At 41.8% G+C, this 19,622-nt stretch overlaps 1 long non-coding RNA gene across 1 annotated transcript; it reads right to left on the bottom strand.

Annotated features, from left to right (window-relative positions):
• Window positions 1-12,822: 12,822 nt before the first annotated feature.
• LOC134168412 (uncharacterized) lies at window positions 12,823-17,101 on the bottom strand. Its single transcript, XR_009966536.1, has 3 exons — window positions 16,910-17,101; window positions 13,109-13,263; window positions 12,823-12,898 (listed from the first exon to the last, which is right to left on the bottom strand). It is a non-coding gene; the product is annotated as an uncharacterized LOC134168412 (long non-coding RNA).
• Between the last annotated feature and the right edge of the window lie 2,521 nt (window positions 17,102-19,622).

Here is a 19,622-nt window from a genome sequence, read left to right as displayed (position 1 = left end):
AAACCAAGATCTACAGGGAAACTCAGACTACACAGAATTCTTTCACTGAGAGGAAGAGAGCAAAGTCATGCATTTCAGGTTCTTTAAAAGATTTCTCTAAAATTCAGAGCTATTTGGAGAAAATCTGATTTAGCTTTACTCCAAACCAATACTTAAGAGTAAATCTCTTTTCTATGATAGTTCTTTCATCAGCTTCTTCCTAAAATACAGAAAAGGGAAAGAAACCCCTGAGGAGTTGACAGGGATCATGAGAATGACTGCATTCATTTTACATCAAGGGCAGCAATGAAAGAAGTCTTAAAATTAGGTATCAAAGAAGAAAGAATGGAAAGCAGTCCAGACAGGCCAAAGCACGAAGCATGGTACGTCACATTATTTTCATTCAGGACATCCTAGCCAAATTTTGTTCCTGTATAAACTGACATAAAGCTCATTTTTCTCCTTATATAGTACTTAAAATAGAGGGTACATATAGAAATACACGGGTGCTGAGACTGAACAAACCCTGGCATGTTTGAGAGGATGATCTACATTAACTTTCCAACACCCTTCAAAAGTAAAGTAGCTAATATTTACCACGAATAAAGAATTCTGGGTGTGTCTGGGTTTTTTCCTTTTCTTTGGAGGGGAGAGGGTGTGTTGGTTGGGGTTCCTTCTCACCAACCCCAAAGGTGCTGAAAAATCTGAGAAAAGGAGACAAACATCTGAAAAGCCACATGTACATACCAACGCTCTGTGATTTTAAGGTCATGTCATATTGTTGGTCAGGCCATGTAAACTCCATGTCAACATGGAGAAGATGCATTTGAAAATATGCTACCATCTCTCTAACAAGGTCTATGACAAATCCCATATACTGCTATGGATTCAGCACTTTCTTTGGTGCTCAATACTCAACCCATATCTTGTAAAATTATTCTCCCAAGCCCACAAATTTCCACTTAACTGCAAATTCTCCTTAACAAGTACCTGCAAGCATTTCTGTGCTCATAGTGAGAAATGCATTTCCTTGCTTCCTCGCTGCAGATTCTCATGTAGGAAACATCACAACAGCCCAAAACCTGGGGAAAATGGAAGGAGGCATGTCACAAAGCTGCAGCTCTCCAAAAGCTTTCAACACAGAAACGAGCTTTCGTATTTCTATTCCAATTTGCCAGTTAATTTCTCCATTTCTGTCAAAAGACAAGTCTCATCCACAGTCTCATAGTAGATCTATTCCAGCGGGCACTGCTAAGCTCACGCAGGCTTGATGCACTCAGCTACCAACTATGTGACATAAGTTACTGTCCATGATCCACAGAACTGCTTTCTAACAGAGCAGCAGGGAAAAAAGTACAAGCAGGGCACCAGTCTGCTTGTAAGGGTTTTATTTTTCACTCCTCTGTATTCATCACCTAGGCATTTATTTGTTGGGACAATCACTGTCATCATGCTAAACTGATAGAAAACTGGAATTGCTGATTTATAGCCACAGCAGAAAGATTCAAAAGCAGCAAGCAGCACAACATACAGTTCAAAAGCAGCACATAACTTCTGCACCTAAAGCTTTATAGAGTTGTCTCATCTTACCTCCCTCCCAGCTGCCACAGTCCTGCCCTCTTCAAGCTCTCTGTGGGCTCCCGTGCCCCCACTCCCTTCTATCTGCTTGAGCCTGAGTGAAGCTTGAAAGCCAGCCCTGGATCAACCAGATCTCACCAGCACCAGTTCCATGTAGACTAAGTTTTACAGATGTTCTTCAGGATCTAAGCCACAGATTCATCTGAGAATACCTTGCCAGCTACTGCACTTGATTCTGCCAGAGGAGAACAGCAACAACAAAAAAAGGTCATGACTGTCACTGTTCAGCATGCACATTTTACATGCTGAAATAGTTTTTGCATGAGTTAGCACAAGTAGAAAAAAACTTCCTTGCTCCAGGATGCTGGCAGGGAAAAATTTTCACTCTACCAGTATGTTAGCAAGGAAAATTGCCACCCCACCATTACCACACTAGCGCTTTCAGATTGCAAATTTCCCTTGCATCAGGAAGCTGGCCAATCTAACACAGCCCCCAGGCATCTTCAAGCTGACTTTTTAAAATCTGCTTTATAGTAACACTGAAATCTTTCAACACCAGCTTCATTAACTGAGTTAGACATCAGTAAGAATTACTTTTGATACATATATTTTCATCTCCCTCACTAGCACCTTCACACAGTTTTTCTGTTTATTAACTATTCCACCGTGAGGTTAAAGAGATAGCTAAAATAACAGAGGTTTTGTTTTGTGCCAGTGCAGAGATTAATTGTGCAGGATCTGTCACTGATACATGCTGGCTGTTCAGATCAACTTTCTTCTCCAACCCATATCACAACCTTAATTTTGAAGCAAGAACTGTCTCAGTTTTGAGACCAACATGCTACAAGCCACAAGGTCCAGTGAAAAACAGCCTCCACCTCACATTGATCTAAATAAAGGAGAATTTGCAAGAGTTTATTCTTACACTCCTCAAACATTGCCTGGCACAACAGGCACAGCTTCTAGTTTACAGCACATGCTTTCTGCAGCATTAGACGACTTGCAGTGGAAAAGGAAACTGGTCTATAATTTCTCTCAACTTAGGCCCAGAAACTGAGACTTTTGGAGCCTGACCACAGCTCAAGATACTCCACATTCACATCACCACACCCCTCAAATGTGCTGCACACTACTTCTCAGCAAGGTTTATTGGATTAAGTACATTAACGACCACATGGCCTTTAAACAGGAGCAGGCTTGGGACATGGGCACAAAGCCTTATGCATCTGACCATATTAATTGGTATCTGGTTTTATAGGCCTTGCACATTGCAGGGTCTACCAAGGGCTACTTTTGATTTCAGGCAGAGCAGAGTTATGGTGAGTTTAGCAGCAGCATTTCACAATGAAGGTCTTTCACAGTTATTTTCTGCAAGATGAAAGCAGACTCCCTGGACAGCAAGTAACTGGCTCTCTGCAAAGTTACTGCTCTATGGCCTTCAGATTAGGGAAATTGCAGATTTGTTTTCATTATGAGAAATAAACTGATTAGTAGGTGGCTATTCATTTTTCCATTCTAATATAATATAAATGGAAATCTTACTTCAATGAACATTCAAAGAGCTCTTAGAAAAAAAAAATCAAAATTCCTGAACCTTAAGTGTATGGTTTTTGCAAATGAAGTAAACGAATCTTTTAAAAAGGAAGTTTGTTTTTACATTTGACTGATAGCATGCAATGTGATTAAAATACGTTGATCTGCAAGCTTTAAACGGATGACTGAGGATTAATTTAGACATTATACCCACTTAGCTAGGTTTTACTCACTGAGTGGATATTCTTCAAGTTGCTTAAGTGCAATTTGTTGTCTTCATCTTGGCTCAGTATCTTTATCAAAATAGCAAACTACAATAGGGTGTTAAAGGACAAAAACTCAAGCAGGAAAGTTCCGCTTTTAATATGCCACACTGTACTCAGGGTCAGCAAGTCTGAAGCTTGTACTTAGACATCGGTTTCACATTTATGCAGCATGAAGCATGTATATTTGAAGTATGCGGGAAAACTTGTGCAGGAGGCACGTTAAGTGTGTGCAGGGAAGCCTGAGCCCACAGCTGGATGAAGAGGTAGAGATGACCTGTCATCCTGGATGCATCATCCCATATGTCTTTCATCTCCTACCATTTCTCTGCCTCCTGGAGCTGCTCACAATAGCTCAAGGAGGCCACAGCCACAAGTGAAAATAAGTAACTGGAACTCTGGGGGAGATTTACAGGACTATAAAATACAGGAGAATCCTTATTTTCCTCTGTAAGCTCAGTAATCACTGCAAAAAGACAAAATCACCATTACAGTAGTGCCCTCCCCTACCTATTCAATATGTTATTTCAATATCAATGTGATCCAGTCTCACTATAAAGTTGTACAAAGAAAAAATACCACAGGATTTCAATGTATTGCTACCATGTTTTCATGTAATTTATGCCTTCTTAATCCCCAGGTATCACCTCTCCAAGGAATTGCCATCAGCAAATACATTCTTCCAGATCCACGGAGATAGGGGAAAGTGCTGCTGTACTGGTTACAATAGTTTTCTTCTCTTTACCAACTCAGCAGTCAGAGCAGCAACATACTAGGCTCCGAAACAACACCAATAGGAGACTGTGGAGCAAGGCACATAATCAATGAGTACTTGCCTCTCACTGAGAATATACTTTTAGTCAATACAACACTTAAACATGTGTGTAAGTCACATTGCAAGCAGTGAGCCTTAAAATGATTTAAGTGCTTTCCTGAACAACAGCTTAAACAGAAAATATTCTCCTGTGTCTTTATAGTTTATTTCAGAAGGCGGCCCCTTGATTGAAATAATACTGTTTGTGTTGTAACTATTTGACTCATGGCTTGAATACCTGATATATAGAGTTTTCCTAAAGAAAACCTGGAAATTGTGGAATAAAGATTCGTCTTTATGGTCATTTCCAGTCTTGCATTAAGAGCATCAATTGTTTGCTTCCTCCTAGACAATGAATGATAAATTGTTGTCCATAAAATTAATTCAGATATTAAAATACATTCTGTAGATCAGAATAAAATCTGGAGCTGTCATACTAATGCCAGATTTGGAAAGGAACTGGACATGAAGTCATAAGGGGCTCTGAGGGAGCAGAGAAAACCACAAGGCCTCCTAGTTCCCCTCTCATTCTGAGCATATTCCCAGTCTTACTCTTCTGACTCCCTGGTGGTAAATACAGTTACGGAATCCCAGCTGACAAATCCAGAGGTCTAGACCTATTTTCAAAGCCAGGTTTACCTGCAATCCTCAGTGTTCAGCTCCTACATCAACTTGAACTCCAGAGGTCTCCAGAAATTTCAGAAGAAAGGCTTGTTATTTTAACCCAACTGCCACCTCTTGGGTAACTCTTTAATGCAGGCAGCAGGGCTGAGCATGATTCAGCCCAATCCATCAGCAACAGCACTTAATCCTTCCTAAGGAGAGCATGAGCTCAGATCCCAGATCCATCAACCACAGGAAGGAGCATTGGGTTACAGGACCTGGCTTACGGTCCACATTACAAAGCCTTTTCTTTGTCACTTGATGCAGACCCTTCAGGGTTACTTTATCACCAGGGATCCTTACAACCTTCTGCAACTTTCATGTCTTCCAAACTTTAAGAACTTCCTAGTTATTTCACCCCAAGAGAAAGAGTTAAAGAATTTGAAAGCCAAGAGATTGAATTTTCACTGTGAAGTGTACTCAGTTGAACACAGCAGGCCAGTGGAATCCTCAGACCTCTTTAAATAAGTCCCTACAGCAGATATTCTCTTCTAATCAGTTTGATGCTTTGATAAATAGATTCCTATTTACTACCACGAGGAGAAAAAGAGCAACTGAATCTATGCTTGTTTGAAATGTAGTATTTTGAGATAGAAGCTATTTGTATATGTAAATATTAGAAACCCTCTAATTTAGAAACACTGACAATTCATTTTTATTTCAACACCATAAGTCTGTTTGTCTAATCCTGGGATATTTTGAGGGATTTTATGTTAGCCCATGTGTGTATCATTCCACTTGCCTGCACAGCAAAATTTGCTTGAGTACACAAAACATACCAACTTGTTGGGCTGAGTAATAGTAATAATCCATCTAATCACAGTCAATTCAGCTGCTGGTTGCTTATGGGCATCTTTTACACATTAATTTAAAGACCGAATAAGCAAGATCAGAGCAGCTATTTAATAAAAGCATGCTCATAAAGCTCTTCTAAGCACCCAACACTCATTTTCAGAGGTTTGTGATCTGGGAGCATGCTTTTTAAACAAGTTTACCAGCTTTAACCTTTCTGCCTATTATCAGAAAAAAAAACATTTTCAAGTCAAGGAATTTATTTTGCTTGTTACTAAATAACAGACATTTGTGAACACTAATTTGTGCATTGAGAAAAAGCACACAGATACACAATCATAATGTGATGGTGGGGTGGTTTATTCTTTTCTTTACATAAAACATTTTTCTGTCCATTCCCTAGTCTCAGCTTGCCTTATTTTCAGTGAGTTACAGTCAGTCAAAATTACCTCCATGAGGTGATGGGCAGCAGAGGAGGTCAAGGTGGCACAAGCAGTTTCTTCATTAAGAAATATTTCTTGTTTAAATATTGGAGCAATGTAGAGATACCCCAGCTGCTCCAGCCAATGAGCCGGCTTCAGTTGGAGCTCGGCTCAGATGCCTCTATACAAATGCCCATAGCATGGGGAACAAACAAGAGGAATTAGAGATGTGTGCATGTCGACAGGGGTATGATATAATAGGCATCACAGAAACATGGTGGGATGGCTCCTATGACTGGAGTGTTGGAATGGAAGGTTACAGGCTCTTTAGAAAGGACAGGCCTGGCCCGCAGGGATGGGGAGTTGCCCTTTATGTTAGGGATAGGCTGGAGAGTATGGAACTCTGTCTGGGGACAGGTGAGCAGTTAACAGAGAGTTTGTGGGTTAGGGTTAAAGGGAGAACAGCGACGGGAGACATTACTGTGGGGATCTGTTACAGACCGACTGGTCAAGGAGAACCTGCGGATGAAGCACTCCATAGACAGATAGGAAAAGCCTCACGCTCACAGGCCCTTGTTCTCATGAGGGACTTCAACCACCCTGACATCTATTGGAAGGACGGTACGGCCTGGCACAAGCAATCCAGGAGGTTCCTCGATAGTGTGGAAGACAACTTCCTTCTGCAAGTAATAGAGGAGCCGACAAGGAGAGGTGCCATGCTTGACCTCGTGCTCACCAACAGGGAAGGGCTGGTTGGAAATGTGACTCTCCAGGGCAGCCTTGGATGCAGCGATCATGAGATGGTTGAATTCGAGATCCTCAGGACAGTGAGAAGAGCGTGCAGCAAGCTCACTGCCCTCGACTTCAAGAGAGCAGACTTTGGCCTCTTTAGGAACCTGCTCTAGTAAGGTTCCATGGGATACAGCCCTAGAGGGCAGAGATGCCCAAGACTGTTGGTTGATATTCAAGGATCACCTGCTGCAAGCTCAGGAGTGTTGCATCCCAGCTAGAAGGAAGTGCAGCAGGAGGGCCAGGAGACCTCCTTGGATGGATAAGGAGCTGCTGAGGAAAATTCAGTTGAAAAAAGAGGCTTATAATAAGTGGAAGCAAGGACAGGTGGCATGGGAAGAGTACGGGGATGTTGTCCGGGAAGCTAGGGACCAGGTTAGGAAAGCTAAGGCCCAGTTAGAATTAAACTTAGCTAGAGGTATTAAAGATAACAGGAAGGGGTTCTGCAAGTACATAGCAAATAAAAAACAGAGTAGGGAGAATGTAGGCCCCCTCAGGAAGCTCTCAGGAGAACTGGCTACACAGGATTTGGAGAAGGCTGAGGTTCTGAATGACTTCTTTGCCTCGGTTTTCATTGGCAAAGGCTTTGAATAAACCACCCAAGTCTTGGAAGGCAGATGCAGGGACTGTGAGAATGAAGACCTTGCGCCCACTATAGGAGAGGAACTGGTTCGAGACCATCTTAAAAATCTGAACATGCACAAGTCCATGGGTCCTGATGAGATCCATCCATGGGTCCTGAAGGAGCTGGCAAATGAAGTTGCTAAGCCGCTGGCCATCATATTTGAGAAATCATGGCAGTCAGGTGAAGTTTCTGATGACTGGAAAAAGGGAAATATAACCCCCATTTTCAAGAAGGGGAAAATGGATGACCCAGGGAATTACAGACCAGTCAGTCTCACCTCTGTGCCTGGCAACAGGGGAAATCCTGCCTGACCAACTTGGTGGCCTTCTCTAATGGGGCTACGGAACTGATGGCCAGGGGTAGAGCAGTTGATGTCATCTACCTGGACTTGTGCAAAGCATTCAACACTGTCCCACACGACATCCTTGTGTCTAAGTTGGAGAGACATCAATTTGATGGATGGACCACGCGGTGGATAAAGAACTGGCTGGATGGCCGCACACAAAGAGTTGTGGTCAATGGCTCCATGTCCGGCTGGAGACCAGTAATGAGTGGTGTCCCTCAGGGATCGGTGTTGGGACCGGTCTTGTTCAACATCTTTGTTGATGACATGGGCAGTGGGATTGAGTGCACCCTCAGCAAGTTTGCCGGGGACACCAAGCTGTGTGGTTTGGTTGATACGCTGGAGGGAAGGAATGCCATCCAGAGGGACCTTGACACACTTGTGAGGTGGGCTGATGCCAACTTCATGAGGTTTAACCATGCCAAGTGCAAGGTCCTACACCTGGGTCAGAGCAATCCCAGGCACAGCTACAGGTTGGGCAGAGAAGAGATTCAGAGCAGCCCTGTGGAGAAGGACTTGGAGGTGTTGGTTGATGAGAAAATGAACATGAGCCGGCTTCAGTGTGCACTTGCAGCCCAGAAAGCCAACCGTATCCTGAGCTGCATCAAAAGGAGCGTGACCAGCAGGTCGAAGGAGGCGATCCTGCCCTTCTACTCTGCTCTTGTGAGACCTCACTTGGAGTATTGTGTGCAGTTCTGGTGTCCTCAACATAAAAAGGACATGGAACTGTTGGAACAAGTCCAGAGGAGGGCCACGACGATGATCAGGGGACTGGAGCACTTCCTGTATGAAGACAGGCTGAGGAAGTTGGAGCTGTTCAGCCTGGAGAAGAAAAGGCTGCGTGGAGACCTCATAGCAGCCTTCCAGTATCTGAAGGGGGCCTCTAGGGATGCTGGGGAGGGACTCTTCATTAGAGACTGTAGTGACAGGACAAGAGGTAATGGGTTAAAACTTAAACAAGGGAAGTTTAGGTTGCATATAAGAAGGAAATTCTTTCCTGTTAGGGTGGTGAGGCACTGGAATAGGTTGCCCAGGGAGCTTGTGAATGCTCCATCCGTGGCAGTGTTCAAGGCCAGGTTGGACGAGGCCTTGGGTGATATGATTTAGCATAAGGTGTTCCTGCCCACGGCAGAGACGTCCTTTCCAACCCTAACGATTCTATGATTCTATATTTAAGCAGGGATACCATGCACTATAGCCGGCTGAGGTTGTGATCCATGATGGGTTGCCACTGTTCATTCCAGCTGCCTCAGAGCTGGCTGGCAGCAGTGGTGACCAGCATGGAGCAGTTCAAGGCCTACTCAAACAGGTCACCACTGGAAGCCCCCACTACTTAAACCTATGTGCCTAACACTGTCACAACAGGGAAATAAAGTAGCCCACAAACTTGTGGCTTCGAGAATTGCTGTGGAAGAAATAAGAGTCAAATTACCCCAAACCGCATAGACAACAAGCAACGAGCACTCCAGGACCAGGATGTCAGGTGGTGGGATTGCAAAACACATAGTTAAAAAGCATGACTCCAGAATTCTGTCCAAACTTGTGCCAAAGGTTGTCCCAGTCCATGGCACTGTAAACAGGATCCAGTCACTTGGACTATGATTCCGGGTTGGCTGGAGGGGAGACCTCTGTATCACTCCCAAACGTGCTGCAGGAGTGGCTGTACCTCAACCTCAACAACCAGATCATCAGACACATGTATTCCCTCCACATACATCCTTGCAGGCAAAGGTATTGAAGAATATCAACTAATTATTCCCCCAAGGCAACGGTATAGCATTTTGACTGCAGGAGAAGGTACACTTTTTTCTTAACCTCAACTCTAAAGGTACTAGAAGTCAAGCATCAAGAGAACAGAAAATCCCTCTGTCTTTCCAGGAAGAGCAATAAATCAGAAGTGAGTTCTGTGAAGACTTGGATAAATATACAAGGGGCTAAGAAGCACTAGTATCCATTGAAAAACAAAATCTCAACATGTGAGGAGCAAGAACAGCTCTTCCTGATAAGTTTTTCCAGGCTTTTTGCTTTAAGGATGACACACTGAATGCAGACAAAAATTGCAAGGATGAAAACCAGATACATGGCAAAAAGCAAGTAATGAAAGTGTCAGTGACGACAGAAGCGTCTACTTCTGCATGGCTGTAGCTCTATAAAGTGCCTGGAACACTTCCAACAAATGCCATTCAAGAAGCATGTGTATTTGTAATAAAATTGTACCAATCAGTGATATGCTCCCCAAAAGGCCACAATCCCACCACAGCAGGCAGTTCAGTGGAAGCCATGGTGTTAAGGAAATTGACGGGCAAAGCAGTCTGGGTTATTTTTTGGTTGTGTTTGGTTTTTTGCTTGGTTGGTTTGAGATGTTTTGGGAGGGTGGATTTTTTTGTTGTTGTTGTTGTTTTGTTGTGGGGTTTTTGACATGTCTAGTAGGTGTGCATGGAGAGATGGCTGGTTCAGGTCCAATATCACATGCAGAGCCTCAATTTCCAAATTTCAGTTGGAAGTTGCAGTTGTATGCATTACCTTTCCCTTTCCAACTAGAAAAAAAGATACTAAAAAGATCAATAGTTCTTAGAACATGACCTTTCTTTTAAAAGCATTCATTTACACATGACTAAGGATATTCTAAGTCCTTGACTACGCATCTGATTAATATAAATTTGACTTCTCAATACAGCATTTGAATTGTTGGTTTATAAAGCAGCAAGATCTCTGGGCAATGAGCTCTGCTGGCACTGGCTATAAGATTTTCATGTACAATTAAACTCCTGTAAAAGTAATCACTTTTTTAATCAGTAAAGATGTCATTGTTACATCATTCTATGATGTATTGCATCCAGGTTTCTCAAGGAGGCTTACTAATCACCATAAGCTTCATAATATTCCAGTTAAATGCATTTAGTGTACCGTACATTGCAGAAGTAAACACAGGCTGAGATGCTGACATGCCCTCCAATCCCTTCCATAGTCTATGGCATTCTGTATTCATTCCTGTGTGCTTCAACACCAGCACCACCACCCCATCTCACACTAGCTAGAGGGATGACCTGCAATTTACGGAAGCAGCAATACAAATCTCAGTACTGTGGAATTGAAGTTGTGAAAGCAGACACATAGTGGAGTGATGCTGGCTTTGACTTCATAATTCCTTCAGTTCTCTGCTTCAATAGACTTATTAAAAAGCCTGATTAATAAGAGAAAACACCTTGCGCAGGCTCCTAATATAGTATGTTGGTTTCAGCCTTTCTTTGGTATGTTCTCAGGGCCACTGCAGTACGATTCATATCACACATTACCTTCAACCTTTTCATTCAGTCATCTGTCAAATACATGCTATACGTTGAAATAGCTTTCCTTCTCTACAAAAAGAAAAAAAAAAAAAATTAAGATTAACAGAAAAGACTCCTGGGTCAGGCTTTAAAAAAGTGCAGAAAAGATCTGGCTTTTCAAGCTTTCCTCTATAGCCTGTATATTTTCTTCTGCAGTTCACCCAGTATCAGTAAGTACATTGATCTCAGGGGAATTACATTTGATAGCATATTTAGTTCACAGGACTAGCACAGTTACATTAAACAGAGGCTGCTAATAAAACATTACATCTCCCTCCCCCCAGCACTCCATTTGCCATGATGTAAAAGGCAGACACCCCATAGAGAAATTAATCAGAAAGAAGGGGAATGAATCTAGGGAGTGAAAATTAAAGACCCCATGACATCTACATCCATCTACTACCTCCAGATGAAACAGTGTCCCAAAACTCCAGGATGTATTAAGATCCTTCTGAGAGATGGAAGTGGTTATAGAATTCAGCATATTATCATCAATATAAATTATAGTTATTTAAATGGAAGGATTTTTCTTTGCTCATCACTGAAGCTCCACAGAGAGCACAATGTCTTTTACAGGAAAGCACACCTGTTTTGCTCTGTAAAGTAATGAAAAAGACTTAAAGCTTAAAGACAGATCTCCTGTAGAGACAGTGTCAGTCTGACTTCAGTAAAGTCATGCTCCTTTACTTCCACTAAGGATACAGCTTAAGAATCTACATTTTCCCTTAAAGGGAAGTCTGAAGTAGTGTCTGTGTTCAAAAAAAAGACATAATTGAGTGTCCCCAGATTGCAGTTCTTCCCCAGTTGGTCTAACTGCTCTCAAAGCTTTTCAGCACCAGAACTATTCCAACATAAGGAGTGCCTGAAACTGTCTTAAGGACATCTTCATTTCTATTTAGCCCTTAACCATACACTCATCTGTCAGTATCCCTACAAAAAGATATTTGCAGGATCAAGTGAGGCTGTATATGGGAAAGATCCCAAGTGCCTGGGCAAACAAACTTGGCTGAAATGGATTAATCTGGATAGAAAGGAAAGGAAGAATCTTGGCTTTAAGCACACATGCACTACTCTAACGTTCATAGACTTGAACTTGTAGCACAGAGGACAGCTTTAACCAGAAAGAGAAATAGTTATGAATGGGCAAAAATGCATGCGTTACACAGTGTGTTTTAAACAATCATTCAGGTTTTGCAGCACCCTAACTAAATGCCAGGATTTAAATTTATAACATGTGAGCAAAAGTATATACAAGAAAAACCTCATGAACCTTAGGTCTTACAGAGAGTACTAGATTTAGAAGCAATACCCAGATTAGGGCTTCCTCAAAAAGGAATTTAGTAGATCAGGGTTTGAAATGCTACTTTCAAATATGCTATGCCTGATTTGGTTAGAAGACCTGAACTTAGAGTATGGAGCAGAGAAAGAAAAACCCTTAAGTAGACCACATCCCCCCACAATAGAGGATACAGAGTAAACACAATATTTTTGTTAACTTAGATTGTTTCAGGTGTTTGCAGATGAAAAAGGCTGAATCAACCATGCAAGCCCAGTTTTTTACTAAAGGCTTTATGTTTTACCAAAATAAAAGCTTAGTTTTACTTTAAATTTTAAGCTCACCTCTTCTAGACACATGTAGCAACCTTAAATCACTTTAAGGGAGACTGCAAAAATTCCAACAGGGCAAGAAAGTATGAAGCTGCTTCTATTTTCAAACACCAAGATTATTCCAGCCTTGGCAGCTCTGGGTCAGAGGTCACACCTGGACCTTGAGAGGTTATTAAATAAGTATTCAAGTAGGATAAGGACTATATAACACGCTGTTACTAGACATGTCTCATACTCCCCGTGTCACAAAAGCTGTTACTTTGCAGCAAGTGGCTGCACACCAGAAGACAGATATAGGAAATGGCAAATTTAGTTAGAGATGACTTTGAAAACACACATCAGTTTATTCAGAGTGAAAAAAGCTTCTTACCTCTTGCAGACTGTGGAGCTGATGAGGATACAATGATTTTGCCTCCGCAGGAAGGATGGCAGTATCAGACTGCTCGAGGGTGAAAAGGGTCTTCCTACATATTTAAAATTCCTGTTCAAACCCACACTCCAGTAAAAAATTGATCATGGTAGAGGCTGCAACCAATAACAAGACAGATAGTGCTCTCATTAGTTGCTATCAGTGCAAGCCCACTACTTGTCAGGAATATCTCTGATATAGTCCTGCCCAGTTACAGAAGGCATACACCAAGTTCTGCCACCAAAGCACCAGAGGAATAAACAGTAGCAATTACTTTACTACAAAATACAAGTCTGTCTTTCTCACTTTGTCCCCCCAAATGCTCCTTCTCTTTCCTTCATCTTAACAATAGCTTACTTACCTTTCTGCGACTGCATATGCAAAAGAAAGCCAACAAGTAACCAGGTGCGAGGCCCTGTGTTTTTCATAAAAGCCCTTCTGAGCCTCTCAGCACATAATTAGCCCCCTGCTTAAATTCACCAAATAGCCCCACACATATAGCCCAAGCATCTTTCTACTGTTTTAGCTCTGATAACAGAAAACTACAAACATTTAACAAATTCCAGTAGATGATAAAATACTGTAGGTTAGAAAGGACCTTTAAGATCATCAAGTCCAACCATTAACCTAATACTGTCAAGTCTACCACTAAACCATGTCCCTAAGTACCACATCTACATGTCCTTTAAATATCTCCAGGGATGGTGACTCTACCACTTCCCTGGGCAGCCTGTTCCAATGCTTGACAGCCATTTTGGTAAAGAAATTTTTCCGAAAATCCAACCTAAACCTTTCCTGGCAAAACTTGAGGCCATTTTGTCTTGTTCTATTGCTTGTTACTTGGGAAAAGAGACCGACATCAACCCCACAACACCCCTCTTTCAGGTAAGTGTAGAGAGTAATAAGCACCCCCTGAGCCTCCTTTTCTCCAGGCTAAACAACTTCAGTTTCCTTAGCCATTTCTTATAAGACTTATTCTCCAGACCCTTCACCAGCTTCATTGCCCTTTTCTGGACTCACTCTCGCACATCAATGTCTCTCTTGTTGTGAGGGGCCAGGAACTTTACACAGGATTTGAGATGCAGCCTCACAAGTGCCAGGTACAGCAGAACAGTCACTTCCCTGTTCTTGCTGTCCACATTATTTCTTATATAAGTCAGGTCCTCTTCCACCAATCAGTTTTCCAGCCACTCATCCCCAAACCAGTAGTGTTGCACGGGCTTGTTGAGACCTATACGCAGGACCCGGCACGTTGCCTTGTTGAGCCACATACAACTGGCCACAGCCCATCTATGCAGCCCGTCCAGTTCTCTCTGTAGAGCCTTCCAACAGCACATCAACACTTCCACCCAAATTGGTGTCATCTGCAAACTTTCTGAGGGTGCACTTGATTCCATCATCCAGATCATCAATACAGGTATTAAACTGAACTGGATCACTACTTGCTGATAGAGCAGATATATGACAGTAACGATTTCCCCCATGATTACATTACAATACACTTGCAACATCATCAATAGCAGAACAGCAGCAAACCATATGAAAACACCGTGGCTATGTCCCAGACTGTCCCAGTGTTAAATCTTTTTAAGTGATTAAATTAATGTCACACTGTGGCAACATCTGCAATACCAAAATATCTCATTCCACCCACTACAGTGATGATAACAAAGTGCTATCCCGGTTACATAAAACAGAGGAAAAAATGTACAAAAGAAGCATTCAGGTAACACCATTTAGCAAAATTATTTATGGTACAATGTCTTCTGGGAGTTGAGAAACGTCCCAAAAATGCCCTATAATCCTTACAGCACTGTCTTTGTAGAAGATAAGAGGGAAAAAGATGAGGACATTTGTAACAAATGTTTGTGACAGATTAAGTCACAATGATTATTTGTGCTTAAATGTTATTTGGTGGATGTTGGTTTATTGACATGGTAAAAGGTTTAGGAAAATGACATCTAAGTACTGATCAGCACTACACACACAAACACTCTGCAAACTATTAACTAACTGAAATAAAGTGAGTTGGAAGTTACCATGTGTTCTTGGCTTTGTGTAATACCAGATTCTTCTAAGTTAACTCTCACTGGCTTACTCTTGCCAATTCCCTTGTTTCATACAACTGTAGTGGAAAATATCCAATAGGCATTATTCCATTACTACATTCAGTGCTATAGTTTCCTCTCTTCTTAGGTTATCACCACAGGAACAGTAGAAGAAGGGCTATTCTCTATACCTTTTAACAAAAAGGTTTGGCCCCATAGGCACTTGCTGAATAGAAATACAGAGGGGGTTTTGCCCTTGGCACGTTATACTGTTCCCAAATGTAAGAGGCAAAAGATAATTAAGATAAAGACCTAGGTATACAAATAACTTTTGCTACATGCTAGACTGAAGTCAAGGGTAACTTCACGCAAAGGTTAATTATCTGCCCAGGTTTGAAGCCTATGTGAAATGTCAGGGTTTATCTAAAGCCATGAGGAAGGCTTGTTCTAACTCAACACCAGCAAATAAAACACCTTATTTTAACAAGTCTGCAAAGCAAAGCAATGCAATTTTGTTGCTGCTACAGTCTTCTGCCTGAATGTGTGCCTGTGTGTATAATGAAATGATCATTTAGTCCATATCAGCTTTCCCCAGGAATGTGACTATATCCAATTGTTAAAATATCAGTGAATTCCTACCTGAGGCAAGTTTATCAGAATTCAGATTTGCTAGTTTTACATTGATGAGTATCCTTTTCTCAGAAGCACATTATTGTCCTGCAAATAACATTTTAAGGTGTTTGGGCAGGTCCAAGCAGTATTACACCAGTAGGTCAAGGATGTTTTCCAACAGCCAGAGTGATGAAAAAGGAGCAAGTCTACTACCTACTAGCCTCATTGAGCCTTTGCTCTTCCCCAGTTTACCCTCAATATCACTCTTCTATTAATAGCTTGCTTTAATATTTGCAAAATATACTGAGTACTAATGATTTCTGTTCACGGCAGGGTGCTCAGCACTGAACACAAAAGTATTTTGGCATGCCGTAAGGACATGAGAAAAGGCTTAACTGAAAACCTCTTCTCAGATGAAATGCTTCATTTCAGACTGACAATTTACTTTGGCTTTAGGCTATGTTGTATTTCAGGCTTCAGGCTAAGTTGTATATCAAAGTTAACAACTTTTTGCACTACTATTACAGTAAAGAGAACTCTGTTAGGCAATACACACATCAGCACTTTCTTCTCCCTTTAAGCACAGCACAGTCTTTGAAGTCACAACAAATGAGAACAGGTGTGTTTTGTAAACAAATTTCTACATCAACTTGCAAGCTTACCATGTAAAATGATTTAAAGACTCATCACCTTCTTAATGTAAAGAGTATAAAGAGTAACATGAACATTTTTTTTTTTGCAAAGATATTAGGTTGATCGATTAGGCACATTGCAGAAAGACTTGAATTAGTCTGATTAGTCTCAGCTTCTTAAATTCAGAAACAGATGCCTCACTTTGCAAGACTGGTGAGTAAAGGCTGTATTCACAAAAAAAAAAATTAGATTACACACACTTAAGACAATACCTGCCATTTTTTAGTCCTCCCCCCACAGCAGATGGCCCATACCATTAGTGATTTCAGTTCTCTGTAGAACTCAAAAGCTACGGCATGACTGCCCTTACTTCTAGAGATAAAGGTATGCAGAAGCCAAGACTATTTCAAATGTTCTCTTCATATTAGGTTTAATAACACTGGCCAAGAAAGTCATTCAAACTATTTACACAGGGGTGCAAGTCAAAATTCAGTGCTTGCATGTTCTAAAAAGAGTCACTCGCATGGCTATTAGAAGCATTGGAGAGGCAGAGTAGTAATATAGAAGGCTCAGCAGCAAATAAAATCAACATCTTGCCCTTATAATACTCCAGCCAACACAAGCAAGTGAGAAAGCCAAGACTCAGAGATACAAAATGGCTCATTATCTACCCCAGAAGGCACAGCGCTGCCAACACTGCTCTTTATCAAGTCCTTAACAGGTATAAAATTAGCACTCATTATTAAAGACAATGGAGTTACATGTATTGCCAGCAGCTGAAGAAATGTACTAGAATTGTTTTCACCTCCAGTTAATTCGTTACCATTCAATAATACACATGAAGCCTGTAAATTAGAAAAGTGCTTTCTGAAGCCTGGCAGTGAGCTAAGCCAGTGTGCAAGCATCCTCTGTAAACGCAGGTGTTTTCCTGAATGAAGGCCTAAGGACTAAATCCTCTTTTCATCAATACTGATGTAAGTTCAAACAAACTAAATTCACCTGAGCGTACTCCCAGGTAAAGCTGCAGTGATGTAATATGTAAGGAGAACCTGGAGCTGTAAGAAATCCTTGTAAGCAAATTCCAGGATAGAGTTATTTTCAGCTTCACAGATCGACCAGCTGAACCTAAATCCTCCCTTCTCAACTACTTATTCCTGGAAGCAGGGGAAGTTATTTACTGAGAGAAGCAAAACCTTATTTCAGATGTATCTCATTACAGGAGATGACCTCAGGTTTAGAACTGGAAGTCACTGAATCATTCAGGAGTGTGGTGCTTCATTGTGTATTTTTTTGGTTTAATACCACGCCCAGCTTTGAAAGCAAGTTATTTCGATTCATACTGTAGATAGGGACTCTATCTATGCTGAGCCATTTTTACTCAATAGCACTGTACATCTCACCACTCTACCCCTTTTCCCCAGTAACTGGGAGAAGGATTAGCCAACATCAAACAAATCTGACCAAGGGAGGAAATCTCAGTGATAATCAAATTCCCACAGGGTTTCATGAAAACTGGCAGTGAGATAGAGGAGGAAATTAACTCCTCCACTGAGGGAAGAGTGGACACAAAGTCAGGCAGCAACTGGCCAGACAGCCGGCATGCAAATTGATCTGCACAAGCTGCATCATATGCTGCCTTTTGTCTGCAGTAATCGTCACTGGGAACGTGTCAGGAGTTCAACTTCAGCGGGAGGGGATGGAGAGGAAGCGTTCAAAGGTCTGTAAGAAACTGCACTTCTCTGCCTCTCCTGTCAGATATCATGCACAGCCTGAAATGCAAGCCATGGAGCAAAGCTCTCTTACATTAATATAGTCTAGTACGGGGGGGGGGGAGGAAATGGTACCAGTCTAAGGGAGAGCAATAAACTCAGAGATAGTTACTAATAGCCACAGCTTATCTTCTGCTGTAGTTGTTCTGCAGTTTTCCTATTGCCATTTTATGATGCAGTCAGAACATGTCTGAAACGCCCAATATAAAAAGCACACTGTGTTTGTCTTCAAAGGCCTCTGGACAAGTTCAAGTTTGGACAAAATCAGGAGAAAAAAAAAGTTTGCTAAGGTACAAAACATCTTACCATTGTCCTTGGTTCATCACACATCTTAGAAAAGACAAAAGTCAACATAAAGCAAATTAAAAGAGCAATTCAACTTTACACAGAGCAAGTCTCCAGCTCTTGTTGGATTATTAGGTGTGGTGAGTCACCATCACGCTGCCAGGACTGTCAAATCGTCACTGAAGCTGGCTACAGTACAAAGCTGAGTACTTCCACATGGTTACTGCTCCTTTATCTATATGCAGAAGAGCTGAAAAAAAAAGACTGCAGCTTTTCCACTCCTTGTTCCAAACACACAGTGGAATTTGTTATCTCTTCATCATTCTCACATCCCTCTGGGCAATGGGAGTGATAATCATCTGATGCATGCAAATGCTAACAAACTCCCACCTTGATATTATGTAGGTGCAATAAGGACTAAAATTTCCTGGTAGTCCACAGGGCCCTGCCCCACTGGCACTGACATCTATGACATTGCTAAAACTAGACCTGGGACTTTTCAAAGACTGGGAACTAGCAAGAGAACTTGAATTATAGTCTGGTTGCCCCACATACTTCCCTCAACCAGTGGAGCTGCTCAGTCATGCACTGGCTCTCTCCCCAGCCTACACATGGGCACTCCAGAAATGAAAAGCAGCAACAGGTCCCCTAGAAGAGTACGTGCCAATGCACTGCAGGCTGGCAAAACACATCAGTCATTCACTCTAATAAGATGATAGCACAACAAAGGCAAGGCTGATGCAACACATTTGTAAACACAAAGCCAAGCTGGCTTTGTTGAAGTACTGCCACATTTTAAACTTATATACAAATAGCAGAACTACTGCCTGTGCAGTTTCTTGCTGTGGGAGATTACAGTTAAATCACCCCTTGCAAAGTATCTGGAGCTCTGTGTAAATAGCAGCACAGTGGAAGCCACTTGAAATGCATGCAACAACTCGCATGGGTCCTAAGGTGCAGGGAGCAGCCCTACATCTTCCCACTTACCATGAGCTGAAAGATTATTAACTAGCTGTGTACATGCAAGTGGCAGAGAAGGGAAGGGAGGGCACTAGCATTTCCAAAGGTTCCCAGTTAGTTTGCATCTGGTGCTGTCAGACTGCTGTGCTCGTTTCCAGCCTGATTATT

Source organism: Pezoporus occidentalis, unplaced genomic scaffold (assembly GCF_034315485.1).
Source record: "Pezoporus occidentalis ecotype Australia unplaced genomic scaffold, CSIRO_AGI_Poc_V1 ctg31, whole genome shotgun sequence".
Taxonomy (NCBI): Eukaryota; Metazoa; Chordata; class Aves; order Psittaciformes; family Psittacidae; genus Pezoporus; species Pezoporus occidentalis.
The sequence above is the reverse complement of the archived record's forward strand: the minus strand, read 5'-3'. Positions and strand labels throughout refer to the sequence as shown.